Source organism: Abramis brama, assembly GCF_963993115.1.
Source record: "Abramis brama genome assembly, chromosome: 2".
In the NCBI taxonomy this organism is placed as follows: Eukaryota; Metazoa; Chordata; class Actinopteri; order Cypriniformes; family Leuciscidae; genus Abramis; species Abramis brama.
The window spans coordinates 42,768,953-42,786,841 of record NC_139964.1 but is presented as its reverse complement, the minus strand read 5'-3'; the positions used below and the strand labels follow the sequence as shown (position 1 = coordinate 42,786,841).

The 17,889-nt window shown below is 37.0% G+C and overlaps 1 long non-coding RNA gene across 1 annotated transcript; it reads right to left on the bottom strand.

The window, feature by feature from the left end:
• Positions 1 to 13,270: 13,270 nt before the first annotated feature.
• LOC311078379 lies at positions 13,271 to 14,781 on the bottom strand. Its single transcript, XR_014605148.1, has 7 exons — positions 14,715 to 14,781; positions 14,511 to 14,617; positions 14,312 to 14,403; positions 14,116 to 14,198; positions 13,915 to 14,010; positions 13,708 to 13,816; positions 13,271 to 13,405 (listed from the first exon to the last, which is right to left on the bottom strand). It is a non-coding gene; the product is annotated as an uncharacterized lncRNA (long non-coding RNA).
• Between the last annotated feature and the right edge of the window lie 3,108 nt (positions 14,782 to 17,889).

The window sequence follows — 17,889 nt, the reverse complement described above, 5'->3', positions numbered from 1 at the left end:
ACCGATGAGTCATCAGAGTACTATAGTGCTCTGCCACGTCACAGCCAGTGACGTGGACACGATGAAGATTTTAAACCAGGAAGACGAAAATAGCGTATAAATAGCGTATTTTGGTTTAGGGTGTTGTGACCCTTTAAGAACAGCAGGATCAAGATTTGGTTTCTTGATTGAAGAGACTAGCATAGCATGTTTGAGGTCAGTTGGAAAAAGTGATTCCCAGACTAAGTGATTTATTAACAATGGTAAGTAAGCTTGGCCCTAGTGTGTCAAAAAGTTGTATAAAAATACAAGGTGGAATAATGTCCAATGAACAGGATGTAGGCTTGAGATGGGCAAAAAATTATTGTAAAGATGGAATAGAGATAAGTTTAAATTTGTGACAAACAGAAGAGCATGGAAAATATATAGACTGAATGTTATTAGTTTCAACTGTGCATGGCCTCTGATTTACTATCTTATTAGATTTTTTTTTTTTTTAAAGAAAGTCATCACCATTTAAGGGACAAGCGTTAGGATTTAAGGATTTAAAGCTGAGTCAATGGTATTAAAAAGTAGCTTTGGCTTTTGCCTAGATTTATCAGTGATATTTAAAAAAATATTGACACTTTGCCTTAACTGCATTTTGAAAATTAGACAAGGTATCTCTCAGGACTTCATAGTGCACCTGAAGTCTGTATAACCTCCATCGTCGCTCAGCTTGTCTGCATAGCCGTCTAAAAGAGTGTACAGTCTCATTTAACCATGGCTCAATTTCTTTACGGTGTTTAGGTTTTAATGGGGCAACATAATCTAAAATACTAATACAGCTAGAACTAAAACAGCTTGAAATGTTCATCCAAGTCAATATTAGGAAGAGGACTTTCTAAAAATTCAGTGTCACAGATGTTGTTATACATCTGAGAAATTAAGTTCACAGATTGTTGTATCAGAGACAGACATTTCATGCGTTAAAATCAAATCTAATGTGTGGCCCTGTACATGAGAAAGACCAAAGGATTTCATCAAATTTAAATTCCTTTGACAGAGTCAGTACCACAGCAAATGTGAATATTAAAATCATTAACAGTCTGCCATATTTTGTAACTAGTTCACAAAAGTTCAGCAAACTCATCAATAAAATCCATTGTATATTTTGGAGGACTATGTTTGTAATACATAGTCCATGCAGGTCTCTGTGCGGTTTAGAAACAGCGATGAAAGTTGAAAAATGGGGTTGGATAGCGTCCATGCTGAAGTCAATCAGCCAGTCCTCAGTCTCTGTTTCCACCAGAATACCCTCGGCCCCTGATGTTGTGGGCTCACACCCCTGGTCAGACTCACTAGGGGGCTCCTCTTCCCGGGCAAGGGTCTGTGCTAGCCACTTGTCCTTGGGCTCCAGCTGACTCGTTGCGGCAGGTGGTAGCTCTCCGTCTGCAGGGGGCGCACACACACACGTTCTCCGTGGTCGAAGGAGGTGATTCGGGCTCTGTGTCCAACTGTGTTCTGGACCAGGGCGCGATGCTCTCCAGACACCAGTTGATCGCCTCTCTCCAGCTCAGTCCAGTGGTGTCAGGGCGGTCCACGGGGTGATGGAAGTTAGCCCCCATCCAGAACAGTGACTTCAGGGTCTCATCGTCAAAGGGGCAGGTGATGGCTAGACAGAAAAACTTGGTGGAGTAGGTTAAAAAAATATTTTCTCTCGTGAGCAATCACAGCCAGTTTGGCTGCATAATCCATCCTGGTCAATTGTTCTGTCACACAGAGATCCAAGGATGACGAAGAGGAATATAGATAAGTTAAGATTTACTACTAACACAGCTTAACCAGCAGATGAGCATAACAGTGTGCTAATGCACAGACAACTACCGACAATGAACTGAGGGACCAAAAGAACTTAAGTAGTGGTACAAACAAGGTTAATAAGGAGACACAGCTGAACTAAGAGGACTAATCATATCAGTACCCATGACAACTCATAAGTGGCGGGAAACTAGACAAAGGAAACATGTGACTGAATGAAAAACAAAACAAACTAAACGTGACTGTGACAGCTGTCGCCTTCTATGGCATGGAGCTTGGAGAGGCATTAATCTGCTTCTCATTGATTAACATTAATTTTGGAAATCACATTATGGCACTTCCTTTGGCAAGGAAAAGGGCAGTCATTTAAGCCCCCTTCTAGTTGGAGGCTGCAAAAATTAGCTTCTTGCTTCTCCGTCTCACTCGTTCATTTGTCGCCCATCCAGTCTATACCTGGAGGTGATAGTGGACATAAGACATAGTGGGGGACTTTGTCGATGTGATTTCCTAATGATTCATGAGGAGTATTGAGACAGAGTATAGAAGTGGACTTCATTGCAACTAGCAACCCACTCTCTGCCGTTCGCTGGGAATGTATGAATGGGCAACCATCAGCCGACAAGAGCTACCTGGGAGAGAGTAGTATGAGAGCACTTAGCTTGCTGGTAATTTCACAGCACAGTGAGCAGTAATTTGGTCAGTATGGCATAGTGGGTATTTCATTCTCATATAGCATAAACTCCAATGCACAGTGTCTTGTTCCCCTTCTCAGGGACCCATGGTTACAGCCGTAACCTGAGACGATTTCTTCTGTGCATACAAAATGCATAATAAATCTGCCCTAGCCCTACCAAAAAGCACATACCTGTGTTTTACTATCATGCAGGGACACCATTCACTGTTTTTTTAGACTGAGCAAATGATATTTTCCATACCCTACCCCTAAAGCTTATACAGTCCTTGACAGTGTAATGAAACCCCCCTGTTTTAGCCTGGTCGTTCACTCCCAGAAATGGGCGTGTAAAGCTGTGGAAAAGTGGGAGTGTAGGGGGCGGGAAGAGGGGAGACAACAACCAATAAAACACAGACCTGCAACACACTCATTATACATACATACATGAATATTAAAATATGACCATGGAGAAAATCCCCCACAAAAAACAGAGTTGAGGGCACCTTGATGTATTTTAAAATACACACACACACACACACACACACACACACACACACACACACACACACACACACATTGATTAGACTAGCCACCACTCTGCACATAACTCAGATCGTAATTAAATAAGCTTGGCTATAATAATGCAGCTCTTCCATAAGACTTCTGAGGTCTACAGAGCAGAGGTTGCCAAAGTAGGAACAAACAACATCTTTATGGCATTGTCAATTGCATGTTGGTAGAACTTTGTTCTGTCTTTGCTAGTTGATTTGTCTATTTTAATGCAAATGTCTCTCTGCCATATAAGGAATATGGTGCAATATCATTAATACTGTGCATGTTAATTGCATGTTAATGATCTCATTTGTATAACTGAGATTATGTATCTGTGTACACCCTTTTCATAGAACTTACAGAAATTCCAATGAAATCAGATATTACACCCAGCTCTTCACAGAAGCAGTCTTTAAAGTGGTGAGCAGAATTCTTTCACTATATTCTCTTTGATTGTTTCCATAGAGACATGACATTTCCACCTCTGACTTGATTGGTTAATGCAAATTACATGATATTGACTGTGACTAGGCACATTTAGAGCGACACCCAGATACCACACAAATCATTACTTACATACATCTTCTTGAATATTCAAATTTTCAAACAGATGGGGTATTATTTTAACAGTTTTGTGTATTTAACAAATGTTCTAACAAAACATTTCTTATTTTCAGATAGGATCTGCATCCTTTTGGTAAAATTATTTGAGTGTATTCATCATATTCATCACTGAGATTTAATATAAGATTTGATTCTTTTCAAAGCTTATATAATTTATTTCCAAAGGCACGTATAAAATTTACACATATTATGTCAATTTGAAATATTTTCCACAGGGAATGAAAAAAGATGTCATGGCATTTAACAAATCAAAGTTGACAGATATCTCTGACACTATGTAAATTATGCTACTAAAGTCTATTAGATGACATTTACAGAGATATTTATAAATATTTATCTATTATGTTTCATTGTGATGTATTTACATGAATGCCTAGCAAGATTTAAAGCAATGTGGTAAAAAAATAAAATAAATAAATAGATTAAAAAAAAGGCATACTCATGTAGCACTTTACAATAAGGTTCTTGGTAGCATTAGTCAATGCATTAATTAACATTAACTAAAAATGAGCAATACTTCTGTTACAGTATTTATTAAGCACTTAAAATACAACTTTTCATTGAGATTGTGTTAGCTCAGGTCACAGATACAACTTTTGACTTAATGTATTAGTAAACAGTGAAATTAACATTAAGTAAGATAAATAAATGATTTAGAAGTATTTTGATAGTTCATGTTAACTAATGTAGTTAACAACAAACGGAACATTATAAAGTTTACATGAACATAAATGGCACACGCAACATAATGATGATGCATGTGTTTGATAATGCATTGCATTTTATTCTATTAAATGTATATCGTAACATTCAATATTTCCCCAAATTCTAAGATAAAAAACACAACATGAATGCAAAGACTAAAGATTATGGTTCAGCAAATCCATTAATCTATTCTTTCCTGGCTGTACTGATGTTTTCTCCACTGGTGATCTTTTCATTGTTTAAGCTGACCCCTATTTAATAAGCTTACAGAGGTCAGATGGTCTGGCTTAAAGCCAGATTTCTGGAGCTTAATGGTGGGGGTGTGATTTGTATAGACATCTTAAAACACACACACACACTGACACACACACACACACAAACAGCTTTTTAGAAGCATGACTCTAGTCTGGACCACCTGCCCTTTATTTTAATGACATGTCAAGGACAGCTAGCATGATTAAATTGTTCAGTCCAAACTCAAACACACACACGCATGCACGCACACACACACTGTCTGTCACACATGGTCTCTAATGAAATACTGATTTATTTGAAAAAATCATTCAAACTTCAAAAAGTTAAGTTTTTTTTTAACTTATTGTAATGCTACACTGACCTATTTTTTAGGTCATTGTTATGAATGTTTTTCATTTGCCAGTGTTATGGAACAAGCTTATTTTGAGACATATAGGAAGTGTTTTGTTGGTTCCCTCGGGGGAATCCCTGCCACCATTTTGAAGTGCGTTCCACTTCGTGAAGTGGACGAGGGAAGTTTATATGGACAGACCCTCGCTCTCTCGATTTTGACCGAGGGAGCAAGTCTACTTCATATGTACACTTCAGGCAGCTCCATATACCACAATGCAACACGATTGTGACGTCAACGCATATTGCGTTTAATTTACCCCACCACAAACAACTCTATGATATATTATTTATTTGTTATTTTTTTTTATATTTAAACAACTCAAACACACCTATATACATATAGAATGCTGCATTAAACTATTTCGTAAGGGAAAAAAAATACAAAATAAATCAACCCCATAGTGGATTCTAGATCAAGGGCTTAGCACGTTCCAATTCAGCCTATTGTAAAGGTTCCGCCAGTAGTGGGCACTCATATAACGTAAGCAATGACGTACATCCGAGTGAACGAGACGGAGGGAAGTTAGCGAGTGAAGAGCATGACAATTTTGGACTGGAACGCAGCCTAATGTTTGGCCAAGATTCTTTTTGGTAATCTGTATGAAGAGTTTTGAAAAAGTGGCTTCAGTGTTTACCAATGCTTGTCAGCAAAGGAAAAACTGTAATAATATAATATAATATAATATAATATAATATAATATAATATAATATAATATAATATAATATAATATAATTGTAACATGTATGTTCCCCCCTTCATTATGTTTCATTTTGGTTTAGTCCTGTGACCTAGTTTCCCCCAGTCTGTTTGATAGTCATTTCATTCACCTGTTCCTTGTCATTCACTCATCAGCTCCCTTTGTTTGCCCATGCATTTATACCCTGTGTTCTCCCTCAGTCTTCGTCTGTTCACGTTAATGTTATGTTTAAGTGAGTTTTTATAATAAATACTGTTATTCCTCTTCATTGTGCTTTTCACTACACCACGTACTGTAACTATAATATAATTAAAATAATATATAACAACACATTACATATTTATGATTCTCTGATGTTGATTATAGTCACATGACATGCAGATAAACAAATAAAATACATGTAAAAAAAAAAAAAGAAAGGTGTGTAATGTTGGATACTGTCTTGGTGTAACCATTTAATAAATGTACCAATTTTTTATGAGCACAGGTGAAGAATATTACACACTAAGAAATGTCCATAAAAATAGGGTGTTAATATGAAGGAATCGTCTGTATTGATTTTTCACAGGTGTTTTATCCTTACTTTGAATTACACATTACATTGTGTTGTTTAGGGTTAAAGGTAATGTCCATAAATTACGAAAAATACTAGTACTTTCCCCCCAATTTTTTTTTTTTTTTTAAATTAATTGTTTTCTCACTGTGCAGGCAAAAATGGTCTTAAATTTCAATCTGTTTCTCATACAAAACTGTCACATGACTTTTGCCTACGCACTTCTTTTGTGTTCCTTTTGAAAAAAAAAGTTGCATACAGGTTTGGAACAACATGAGTGTGAGTAAATAATTTGACAGATCTGTTCTTTTATTTCCAAATTACCTCAACTATTAATTAAAATAACAAGCAATTGTACCCACGTTCTGTTCTCATGTCTTTCTAAAATGAGGCCATTTCTATGCTATTGTGTCCTACAGGAAGTTGGTGATCATTAGTAGTCTAGAACGCAGAGGGTGCTCAGAGCTGTCTGACAAAACAGTCTCAGGGGAGGACTTCCCTGTCATATACCCAAGAGCTCTTTTAACCAATACATCTGAGTCCACAGCTGAGCTTTCCCCATACAGTCACAACAAATCAGATGAAATGGTTAAATGAATTCAATGAAATGTAAATGAATTCAATTAAACATAAATTAATTCAATGAAATGTATAATAAAGGATCAAAGGAGGTTACTACTGATTCATCTAAACCCTTTGGTGTACAGGTACTGGATATATAAAGGATGATGTTTTTTTTATGTACTTCGGGATACCCTAGTTGGGTTTGTACCAAATGAACCGTAGTGGATCTGCAGGCCAGTAAAGTTGAAGTCTGGCAGACGTCCCTTGTAAACACTCCCTGCAGTATGTATTGCTAACTGATACTCCAAAGAGTTCAGCTGCTGCTTTTCACAACATAAATCACCAGGTACAGTCTATAATTGAGATGTTTCTGGACAAATTAATAGTGATTTTTATATCTTCGTTGTTGATGATTTTCTTTTGTTCTACTGCAGAATGAGGTGCATAAAGTGAATAAAATATATTGTATAAAAATAAAATATAACGGTTATATAAACATCCACAGATCCTTTAGTGAGAAAAGACTCTTCCATCACAGGTCACTGGTGTTATAATGTAGCCTGTGTTTTAACCATCCATTATACATCCATCGATCTCTGTCAGATTCCTCCCGCCCATCAATTATGCACTGAGTATGTCCCACATTACTTCTGCAGCTGAAAGAAGCTGACTAATGAGATTTTTTGATGAACAGTTCTCCATGTTCAGTCAATCAGAATAACACTACAAATAAATACAACTTACTTTTTTCTCATATTATTATTTATTTGGCCAAAGATTTAGGAATATATATTTCACATTTTGGAATATATTTAAAACTTAAAATCAATGTAAACTGCTGTTCGAAAGCCACTTCTGTAATGTGATGTATTTCATATATTAGTAAAAACAAAAAAACAAAAACAATTATAATTGCCAGAACTGATTTATATTTTAATCCTGCCTTCACGTGCTATTGGAAATTTAGTAATTCCCACTTCTGGAGTCATGGGTTGAGCTCATTGCATTCAAATTTTGGCTTGAGAAGGCCTGCATGTCTATTGTTTTAATTAGGAAACTAGTATTTACGATAATTCTGATAGCATGCGTAGGCAGCGTAACAGGTCTATATATTCAAAAGTCGTGACACTGCCACATATGATACGTTTTAACCTGTTTTACAGGTTTACAGTTTTTTTCAATTGCTAACATACTTTTGAGCAATCTGTAGTTACATTTTTTAAAACTCTAAACACAATTAGCACAACATCCGTCTGTAGTGACTATACCAATAACACAATTAATTTTGTTTTCACACAATATGCAGTCAGTTAACGCATGTCTAAAATGCTTACATTTTCTTTTCACACAAGCTGCCCCCATATTTCTGGTCTTATTTACAAATGCTTAAACACAGCATGACATAAATAAAGACCTAATGTTCCAAACAGTAAATATAGTATAAAGCCTGTCATTCAGCAACAATAACACTTATTCAGGGGCCTGTACCATGAAGCCGGATTAGGTGGCTAGCCAGCTATGTTTCAGTTTAGTTTCCGCCAACCCTGGGTTTTAGGTACTATGAAAGTAGCTTGGCTTTAATCAGTGTTCGTTGCCATGGTATCTTACGCTGCACGGCTATCCTGCTCCGGGGCAGGTTATATTCTGGATTCGAGATCTCAGACTGAAGTTTGACCAATCAGCTGAGAGCAAAGAAACATATAGGTGACGTAACTTATTCCAAATGTCTGTTGCAATGACTTTTCTTCCAAATCCAGTGGACATCTCAGCGCAAATTGTTAGACGAGCACTTTGTAAAGAAAGAGTTTTTAGCCTGACAAAATCCCCTTGCCTTTCTTGATAGTTACTTGTATGAAAGATACAGCTTTTCCGCGGAAGGAATGTCTTATCTTTGCGAACTTCTTGAGCCGCACATAAATAATTTAACACGTCGAATTCATGCACTTACTGTACCGCAAATTGTATTGCGTTTGTGTTTTTTTGCAAGTGGTACATACTTGCACGGTGGGTGACGCACAGAAGCTGTTCTGTTACAGTTTTTCTGAATTGCTAAAACACTAAACCCCATTCTCTGAACCAAATTCTCAATAGCCTAAACCAATTTGTCGAATAAATCACTCTTTCTGTAAAACATTAAACAAGTTCAGGTAGTTAAAACACTGTTTGCAAATCTCATGAACTCTTTTTTCAAAACTCTAAACACACTCTGACTCGCTAAAACACACTTTGCACTGTGATGCACTTATGTTTCAAAATGCTAAACACAGGCAGGCAAAAGTTAAACACAACTGCAACACAGTTGTCATCGTTTACACACAACGACTCAAAATTGTTCACACATATTTCTAATGATGTGATCAAACCAACTGCACATAATACAAGTCAGTTCAGAGTGCCAAAATTGACTCAAAATGTTGCACTGACTGTTGATACCAATAATGGATGGTAACAATATAAGAGGGAGAGAAGGAAGAGTGTGTGTAAAAGAGGTGGTGAACAAGGAGGAGGAGGACGAGGAAGAGCAGGCGAGAGAATGTTATCAAGGCTGGATCTGGCTTTAGGGTTATTCCCTTTGCCTGCAAAGATGATATTGTCTGTGATGTGGACAAAGTCCTCCGGCCGGACCCAACATGAAGACATGATGCTGAAGCAGAATCAATCTCTCATTGACCTTGATTCTGCACTTGCACAAATCTTCTGAGTGACTATAACATGCTTTTCATTTAGAGTTTTTTACTGTAACCTTTTTGGCTTTTGCAGTTGGGTCACTGTATTTTCACAGAATGCAAGAGCTGAATACAGACATTTGAACAATATCCATTACAATCAGGGCCTGAAGTTAACTTTTTTGACCACCCGCCACAGTGACTTTTTACCAGCCAGTTTTTTTTTGGCCTCATAAAAGGTGAAAAAAAGTAATTGCACAAACATTTGTTCTTTAACTTGTAAGAATACACATTTAAGTGCTGTCAAGTTATTAACGAGATGAGATCCATACAAGTAATAACTCTTAGAATACAGATATAGACCAGCTCGTAAACAAATCACATGCGGCTGTGTTGATCGCTGGGCAGCTGTTAGTTACAGCGTTCAGGAACCGTTATGCAGAACTAAATATTGTTATTACTGGTAAAGTTACCGGGTAGGCTACCGGACATTTTCTCACCGGTTCCCAACTCCCAACATCTGTGCAACTGTCATTGTAATGTTAGCCTATATCAGCGTTGCATTATCTCATCTCATCTCACCAACAGTTTAATACTTAACTCACACATTCAAAAGTAGTCTGAGAAAGGCCTCATCTTTCTCTCCGATCCGTTCCGAAACACTCAAACTGCGCTGCTTTCACAGATGCTTTCTTTACTCCATAATGTGCTGCCACATTTTTAGATAAAATCCAACGAAATGGCTGACTTCGTTTAAATGTCAAAGAACAACAGTTGAAAAAAAAAAAAAAAAAAAAAAAAAACCTTCGCAAAGACCCGGCCCCTTTAGTTACTGTTGCTATGTCCGACAAGCTACACCGCGCTCACGCCAAACCATGATCTCACGCAGTGAAAAACACATCGCGCAGCAGAGACACTGACAACACGCTGCCAGACGAGACAGTGGTTACTTTTGATATTAAACAAAGTCTCAACGTTAAAATTTTGTCATTTTTAAAGAAATTTAGACAATACCGTCTTATCGCTCTGTAATGTGTCTTGACAGATCGCTGTGGTGCCTCAGTTAAAGCTGCTCGAGAACCGATCATCTGTTCCTTCTAGTTAATTTATAGCATCAAATAAACATGAATGAACATAAGAAGGAATGTAGTTTTAACTGCGGAAAGATGTCAGTAGGCTTACTCAGTACACTCCGTTTTTTCCAAGTTCAAATCCTCCAACGTTTAGCTCTCCTGACTGCTTTGACGGACAAAAAAAAGACGGATTCGGCGGATTATGATTGGCCAGATCGCCTGTCAATCAAACTCCCCGCGAAGGGTCGATTCTCATTGGCTATCTGCCAATGTGGCAGGTAGATTGACAGTTACCCGCCAATTGCAGAATTCACCCGCATTTGGCGTGTGGTCGGGTGTTAATTTCAGGCCCTGATTACAATACTACACTTGCAGTGCATACAGTATACCACTTATTCACCTTACTACTGTACATTGTCATTACTATACTTTTTTACGTAATTGGAAAATTAGTTTACTTTGTTACAATATATATATATATTTTTCCTGTAACTGCATGCTTTGGATTCAGTGTTCTCCATTTTTTTATGTAGTGTCTAACGAATGATCTGTTGTGTTTATAATTTTGGCTCGCTGTGTGTATGATCTGAAAGCATCGTTTGATTTTGGGTACAAGTGAAATGGTTTTGAGGCAATTGTTTGATTTTGCCAGAAGAGTCAGATGTTCTCTGAATGTGGTGTGAAAATTTGGTTTTGTGTTTAAGGTTTTGAGAAAGTGAGTGATGGTTTCAAGAAATGTGTTTTAGCAATTCAGAAAAACTGTAATCTTATGATAGGATTCCCTATAGTCTATTGCTCCAGTCTCCACTGCTCTAGGGGAACATGAGGCAGATCCTATCACTTCAGGTAGAGATGTGAATTTGTGAGATGATTATTTTCTGTGAGATGAATCTTTAAATTAGTAACATTAACAGATATAACAATGATCTACTAAACATTTCATCTGCTGACGACTTGTGGTCATGAACGTATGATCACAAGTTTGGATGCTAAATGGCCTGGCTCCAGTGCTTGTCTCACAAATTTTCCGTGAGTCTTTGTTGTGTCAGTGCTTTGAGGAAAGCAAGTTAAATTTGGTACAGTACAAAACACTGTTAATTTGAACGGAGATAGAAAAACCTACCCAATAACCCCCTATCATGACCCTCAGACAGGGCCACAGCACCGCTTCAATGTGGCCCTCAGTAAAACCAGAGTGAAGATAGAGATGACCTTTGGCATCCTAAAGGCACATTTCAACTGTGTTCGGCGCTTAAGAGTCACCAGAGCGGGCATCACAGATAGTGGCTGCATGGGCCATTCTGCACAATATAGCCACCAGTAGAAAGGAGCAAGAAACACCACAAAACCAGCTTCTCCCTGATGAAACTGACCCGATCACACTTGACCACCCAGCTGGTGCAGATGTAGAAGCAATCACCATACAATATTACACTTAATAAAAGCACATTGAAACTGCAGATAAGTCTCAAACTGTTTTATTGGTTTTGTGGGATGAGAGGGAGAAAGAGAGCAAGAGAAAGTTTCATTAATAAATATTAATACAAAATTTTACTTGGTTAAATAAGTTCACATACTGAGATCAGTTTTATTCAGCTGTTTGATCTCCAATTTTTTTTTTTCTCAGCTCACAGTCAGCTCATAGTGAACAGTCTAGTTCAAGTCTCCTTTTGTACAGGGCCCTGACTGAGTCTGTTTCCACCTGAAACATAATTCCACCACAAACATGATCATTACAAGTTTTCTGGAGGCTCATCAAATCACAAAAAGTTCCTTGACTTCCTACAAACACAGGACTGACTAATTTATGTCAAGGGTTTTAAATCCTTACACATTTCTTCTGAAGCCCATTGAGGTAGAGGCCTCAGTTTCTGGGGCAGGTTGTGAAAAATCCTACAATAAAAGAGATGTGTAAGGGCCAGTCCCTTTTTTATGCCACACATTCAAATGTTTGCCATAATAAAAAGCCCAGTGCATTCACATCAGCAACTGTCTGAGAACACACAGACAGAGTGTCTTCATTTCCTCCACCCTAATAAATAAAAATAGGCCAATGTAAAGCATAACTGTTGTAAAGCAGGTTATGTTTGGTGTTCTGTCTGCTGCATACTGACCTCTGTGTGCGAGACTGCACTGTAAAACCCAACAAGTTAACTCAACTCAAACCGATTAAGGAAACTAATTGCGGCAAACCATTTAAGTTTTAAAATAAATACATATGAGTATTGTGAACTTATATATATTGAGTCATATTCACTCATAATTTAGTGTTCGTTTAGTCATTCATTTTGAGTATATGTAACTTGAATATTTTAAGTTCATTCCATTAAACTTTTAAAGTAATTTAAACCATTTAAACTAACTGGTTTGAGTTCATTTAATAAATCTAATCAAGTCATAACAACTATATAGCTACTCAAATGGTTTTAGGAAACCGATTGCGGTAAATGATTTAAGTTGATTAAACTCAAATTAATAAAGTTTTATAAGACAAAGGAAAAACATTGGTATAAAGCAGGGTTCCTCAAACTCGGTCCTGGAGGGCCACTGTCCTGCACAGTTTAGCTCCAACACTGATCAAACACACCTAGCTGTGAGTTTCTAGAGATCCTGAAGACATTGATCAGCTTGCTCAGGTGTGTTTGATCAGTGTTGGAGCTAAACTCTGCAGGACAGTGGCCCTCCAGGACCGAGTTTGAGGAACCCTGGTATAAAGAAATGGTCAAAGAAAAGGATGCAGTTATTAATAGTATTTATTGAAAAATAATTTATTTTACAAAAGGTTCTCAGTGATGAATGTTGTGAAAGATGGTCAGTCAGTCTCCTCACTGTCCAAAATACAAAACTGCACATGACTTCTGTCTGGCGAACTGTGAATAAACAAACAAACAAAAAAAACATTAATCTTCCACTGACAAAACTGGTTTACTCACAGCATAAATGCTAGAATAGAGGTTATGCGTGACGTCACCGTCGGCTAAGTGGCAAAAAGACTGAGCGGCAGCATTTGTTTTCACTATAAAAACACACAAACACATCTAAAATGGAAAAGAGCTTTGAGATTGACAGTACAACTAGATTTGACAAGATCCAAAATGACTTACATTGCATTTCAAGGTGCACATTTTACATTCTTATCAGTTCTCAGTTCTTGCTTTCCCTGGGAAATTACCTTTTTCTTTAGTTTTTGCCATGTGAATGACAGTCACTGGAGGATAGTCAGTCAGTCTTCTTACTGAAATAGATCCAAAAATGCGCAGGACACGTTTGTCTATTTTGAACTGTGAAAAAAAAAAAAAAAAAAAATTAATACATTTTCCACTGACAAAAATATAATTTACTCACAGCATAATAAATAGAATAGGTCAGTTTGTAGTACCTTTTTCTTTCATTTTTGCCACGTGAATGGCAGACGATGTGGAGGACAGTCAGTCAGTCTCCTCACTAGACCCTAAATTGCACGGAACACGTTTGTCTATGCAAATACGTGAGAAAACACAAAAATATGAATTACTCTTACACTGACAAAACTGTAGTTTACTCATCATTATAAATGAGGAAATATGTCAGCTTGTATTACCTTTTTTTTTTTTCGTATGAATGACGGTCGGTGGTTGATAGTCTCCTCACCGATATCCAAAATTGCCCAAGGGACACATTTGTCTATGACAAAATGTGAGAAAAAACACAAAATATTAATTAGTTTTCCACTGTCAAAAAATTGGTTTACGTTACTCACAGCATAATAAATAAAGGAATAAGTCAGCTTGTATTACCTATTTCTGCAGTTGTTGCCATGTGAATGACGGGCGGTGGATGGTAGTCTCAATCACTGATGATGATCCAAAATGGCTCGGGACACTTTTGTCTAAGCAAAAATGTGAGAAAACACACAGAAATTAATTAATCTTCCACTGAAAAAAATTAAGTTTACTCACAGCATTATAAATTAAGAAATAGGTCAGCTTGTATTACCTTTTTTATTTAGTTTTTGCCGGGTAAATGTCGGTCGGTGGACGATAACGTTATAGCTGCTAGTCTCCTCACAATATCCAAAATTGCGCGGGACACGTTTGTTTACGCTAAAATGAGAAAACACAAAAAATATTAATTTTCCACTTCTGTGGTTTACTCACAACATAATAAATTAAAGAGTATGTCAGCTTGTATTAACGTTACCTATTTCTTTAGTTTTTGCCGTGTGAATGACGGTTAACGTTAGCACTAGTGGAGTCAGTCAGTTTCGATCCTCACTGATAAATATCCAAATTTGCGCGGGACACGCTCTGTAAAAATGTGACAAAACGCACACACATATAAATTACTGTTCCAGTGACAAAACTGTTGTGTACTCACAGTACAACTAACTTACTGCCGCTGATTAAAAAAAAATCTCTAAGTTAGTGCTAAATGCAATGTCGCGTTGGCTTGGCGTTTCTGTGACGTGACACAAATGGCATAACTTAGTCTTATTACAGTAGTTAGTAGCCTACGTTACTTTAGCTAGTCGGTCTTCTTAAGATGAAGAGTAACGACAATACAACGTTAAACGTACAAGTGCTCTAAAGAGGACGAAGCATTTTGCCGTGCTTACCTGTTAAATCTCTCCATGGCCGCCATTCTGTTCCGACTCCGAGTTACTTCGTGTGTGAGCTGAGCTGTGGGGGATGGGCAGATTGAAATAAATACGCGGGGTTTTCCGGTGCGTGAGGGAGAACGCCGTAGAGAGACCTAAATGTAGGCTTCAAATGAAGCAGAAAATGTTAAATGTATGTATTTAAGTGTTTATTTCATCTCCTTATACAAAAGTAATTTCTTGAAAAATTAAATTTAAAAGCTAAAATAACAAATAGGTTATTCATAACTTATTCGGTTTAAGTTCTGCTTAATACATTGCAGTTTTTGAGTTAATATCACATATTTTATTAAGTTAAACTAACTTTTTTTAAAAAATAAGTTAAATGTACTCATTTAGTTTAGTAACTTTCAGTCTTAGGTTTTACATCAAATCAAATCAAGTATATTTGTATAGCGCTTTTCACAATACAGATTGTATCAAAGCAGCTTCACAGTATTAAATTAAAATAAAATAATACAACAAGGTTTGTTTCTAGTGGAATTTATTGATTGATATAATAAAATTAAATATCCCCAAAATATCCCCAACTGAGCAAGCCAAAGGCAACAGTGGCAAGGAACCGAAAAAACTCCATCAAGTGACCTAATGGTGTCCTAAAACTCCATCAGGTGACCTAATGGAGAGAAAAAAAAACCTTGGGAGAACCCAGGCTCAGTCGGGGCCAGTTCTCCTCTGGCATTTATGAACTAGAGGCCGGATTGTAGTTTGAACTGTAAGATTAACAATATTATATGAATGCCTGGCCGAAAAGATGCGTCTTTAATCTAGTTTTAAACTGGGAGAGCGAGTCCGAGCAACGAACAGTATCAGGAAGACTATTCCAGAGTTTCGGAGCCAAATGTGAAAATGCTCTCCCTCCTTTGGTTGATCTGGATATCCTAGGTATGACCAAAAGCCTTGAATTTATTGATCTTAAAGAGCGCGATGGATTATAGGGCGATAGAAGATCCGTTAAATAGACTGGAGCTAAGCCGTTTAGGGCTTTATAAGTCAGTAGCAATACCTTGTAATTAATACGGAACTTTATAGGTAACCAATGCAGTGATGATAAAATCGGTGTTATGATCATATTTTCTTGATCTAGTAAGAACTCTAGCGGCTGCATTTTGGACTAACTGTAGCTTGTTTATTGAGGATGCAGGACAACCGGCTAATAAAGCATTACAGTAATCTAGTCTCGAGGTCATGAATGCATGAACTAACTTTTCTGCATCAGAAACTGATAGCATATTACGTAGCTTAGCAATGTTTCTAAGGTGGAAAAAGGCTGTTTTTGTAACATACGAAATATGATTTTCAAAAGACAGGTTACAATCGAGTATAACACCCAGGTCTTTTACTGTAGAGGATAAAGTAACAGGACATCCTACGATGTCAAAGTTGTATTGTGAGAGGTTCTGTGGGCGTTTTTTTGAACCGATAAGTATTACCTCTGTCTTGTCTGGATTTAATAAAAGAAAATTATGCGTCATCCAATCTTTTATATCTTTAACACACTCTGTCAATTTGGATAATTTAGCGTTTTCATCCGGCCGTGATGAAATATATATTTGAGTGTCATCAGCATAACAATGGAAACTAATTCCATGTTTCCTTAAATTATTTCCAAGTGGCATCATATATATTGAGAATAATAGAGGGCCTAACACAGATCCCTGCGGCACTCCATAGTTTACTGGAGTTATGATCGATTTTTCTCCATTCAAATAGACAAAATGGTAGCGGTCAGATAAGTATGATCTAAACCAACTTAATGCTTGTCCTTGAACACCAGTATAATTTTGTAGTCGATCTAAGAGTATTGTGTGATCTATAGTATCGAACGCAGCACTTAGATCAAGTAAAACTAATATTGAGATACAGCCTTGGTCAGAAGCTAAAAGTAAATCATTTGTGATTTTAACGAGCGCGGTTTCAGTGCTATGATGCGGCCTGAATCCTGACTGAAACTTTTCATAGATATCATTTTCTTGCAAGAAAGAGCCCAGTTGAGCGGACACAACTTTTTCTAGTATTTTAGACATAAATGGAAGATTTGAAATGGGTCTATAATTTGCTAGATTATTATGATCTAATTGTGGTTTCTTAATGAGAGGTTTTATAACTGCCAGTTTAAATGTTCTTGGAACATGACCTAAAGATAAAGATGAGTTAATAATATTGAGGAGAGGCTCTTCCACTACAGGTAACACTTCTTTCAGTAGTTTAGTTGGTATAGGATCTAATAAACATGTTGTTGTTTTAGATGAAGTGATAAGTTTATTTAACTCTTTTTGTTCTATAGTTGTAAAGCACTGTAATTGTTCTTGCTGGGTGATAAATGAGGCTGAATTATAAGGCGCGATTGAGGATTGAACGTTTACAATTGTGGTTCTGATGTTTTCTATTTTCTCAGTGAAGAAGTTAATAAAATCATTACTACTAAACTGTAACGGGATATTTTGTTTGGGTGACGTCTGTTTATTTGTTAGTCTAGCCACGGTGTTAAATAAAAACCTTGGATTGTTTTGGTTGTTTTCTATTAGTTTGCGGAGGTGCTCAGCCCTGGCCGCTTTTAGGGCCTTTTTATAACGTGACATACTGTCTTTCCACGCGATTCTAAAGACCTCTAAATTAGTTTGTTTCCATTTACGCTCTAAATTACGGGTTTCTCTCTTTAGAACATGCGTAGTATTATTGTACCATGGTGCTTTAATTTTCTCTCTGACCTTTTTT